We start from the raw sequence: 2,325 nt of genomic DNA, 5'->3' as shown, positions 1-2,325 counted from the left end.
AAGAGCGAGAGAGACAGAGAGAGAGGTAGAGTGAGAAAGCAAGCCACCAGGTCTGGGACTCAAACTGCGGTCGGCCATGTAGGAGTCCAGTGCCCTCAACCACCACGCCACCTGCCAGCCTCTCCCTGTATTATTCCTGATACTAGTAATTCGTCTTCTCTTTTTTTCTTTGTTGGCTTTGCTGGAAGTGTTACAATTTTACTCACCTTTCTTAGGAGCTAGCTCTTCATCTTATTGACTCTCTCTTGTCAGTTTCATCAATGTGCTCTCTCACCCCTATTATTTCCTTACTTTCGCTTGTTTGAGTTTATTTTACTCTTCTTTTTCTGGGAGCTTGAGATGGGAACTTAGAGTACTGAGTTAAGGCTTTACTTTTTTTTTTTTCTAATGTATGCATTTAGAGATATAAATTTCCCACTTATCTGTATCACACAAACCTTTATATGCCCCATTTTAATTTTACTCAGTACAATATTTAAATTTTTTTTTTTTTTTAGAGATTTTTGACTTAGGGTGTATATACTTGCCAGAGAAAGAGAGACAGAGACAGTGAGAGGAAAAATGAGAAATCATCCCCAGGGGGCTGGCCATGCTGCAATCCCTTCTCCTCTATTCTCCTCCTTGGATCTTGGGCTCATACGCACATGTACCTGGCGTGAGTTTCAAGTCACTGGGTTCAGGACTTGAACTGCAGCTGACCATGTGGGAGTCCAGCAACGTAACTGCCATACAATCTGCTGGTCACAGTATACTGTAATTTTTCTAAAGAATTATTTTATGTAACTTTATTTATGTATTTAACCAGAGAGGGACAGAGTGAGAGAAAGAGAGGGAGAGGGAGGGAGAGAGAGGGAGGGAGAGAGGGAGGGAGGGAGGGAGGGGGGGGGGGAGAGAGAGAGAGAGAGAGAGAGAGAGAGAGACACGAAAGGTGAGAAAACAAGCCACCTGGTTCAGGACTTGAACTGTGGTTGGCCATATGGGAGTCAGCACCCTTAACCACCACGTCACCTGCCAGCGCCTGTATTTTTTAAAATTCTGCTTGAGGCTTCTTTGACACAAAGTTTATGTAGACATATGTGATGTAGTTTCCAAATGCTTGGAAAAATTTTCTTTTTATCTCTGTTATTATGGTCAGAGAACACCTATGCTTGATTTAAATTCTTTTAAATTTGTTGAGGATATCTTGGTATACACCGTGAGCAACGTGTAAAGAATGAGTATTGTGCTGTTGTTGGACAGAATGCTCTTTCAGTGTTGGTTAGGTCCTTTAGGTTGAGAGTAATGCTGAGTTCTTCCATATTATTACGGTTTACCATCTAATTGTTCCATTAATTGCTGAGAGGGATACTGAAGTCTCTAACTATAACTATAAATTTGTTTCTTTCTGCTTTAAAATGATCAGTTTTGGGACCAACAGGTGGCATAGTATATACTCTCACATGGCCAACTGCAGTTTGAATCCTGGACCCAGAGGCTTGAAACTCATGCTGGGCACATGTGTGTGTGTCCAGAATCCTGAGAGGAGAATGGAGGAGAAAGGACTGCAGCATGGCCATTCCCCCTTGAGGGGTGATTTCTCACTTTTCCTCTTTCTCTGTTTCTCTCCAGTGAGTGCATGGGCCCTATAGCAAACAGACAAACAAAAAAAGACATCCATTTCAATCTATCTGTAGTATTGTATTGTACTGTACTGTATTGTATTGTATTGTATTGTATTGTGTAGTTTCTTTAGTGGCTTCTTTAGGTACCATATTATAGACACATAACCTGGTATAGTCTAGTCAACATTTGTTCAGTTTGAGTGAAATGCAGAGCCTTTACTTCCCTTCTCATACTGGTTTCATGCACAGTGTGCTGAGTGTTTGATTGCATTTAGTGGGAGGAGCAGAAAACTGCACACCTCCAGCCTCCCAGAGTGGAAATTCTACCTTGGTTCTGGATAGAATTTATTTATTATATTTAAAGTGTGAATAATTTAATAATTTTTAATAATGGATGTGATTAACAAGTTTCTTGCAATATTCCTTAAAGCTTGACCTTTGGCTCTTGTGAGTCAGGAGGTGTGGCTCCAGCACTGTCCACGCAGAAGTCTTGTCCAGGATGCTCAAGCCAGGGTTGGGGGAGGAGACATCTGTTACCTGGATTCTGCCCATAGGTGTCTGGCCAGGCAGAGTCAAGGCTCTGGAAGTGGGTACTGCTTTGAGGGATCCACCATGACTCCCCTGAGTACTGATACAAGACCCACTGGAATGGGTTGGGAGGGAAAGAAGCCATGAGAAGGAATGGGGAGGAACCAGTTACCTTTTCAGTCACAAGCCTTTTCTC

General features: G+C 42.3%; 1 protein-coding gene across 4 annotated transcripts in view; it reads right to left on the bottom strand.

The window, feature by feature from the left end:
• The window catches only part of KNDC1 (kinase non-catalytic C-lobe domain containing 1), a 69,026-nt gene that overhangs the window by 35,545 nt on the left and 31,156 nt on the right, over positions 1-2,325 (bottom strand). The gene's annotated exons all lie outside the window — the stretch shown is intronic.

The sequence above is a fragment of the Tupaia chinensis genome, unplaced genomic scaffold (assembly GCF_000334495.1).
Source record: "Tupaia chinensis unplaced genomic scaffold, TupChi_1.0 Scaffold000197_1, whole genome shotgun sequence".
NCBI classification, from domain to species: domain Eukaryota; kingdom Metazoa; phylum Chordata; class Mammalia; order Scandentia; family Tupaiidae; genus Tupaia; species Tupaia belangeri.
This window is presented reverse-complemented; position numbering and strand designations above follow the sequence as displayed.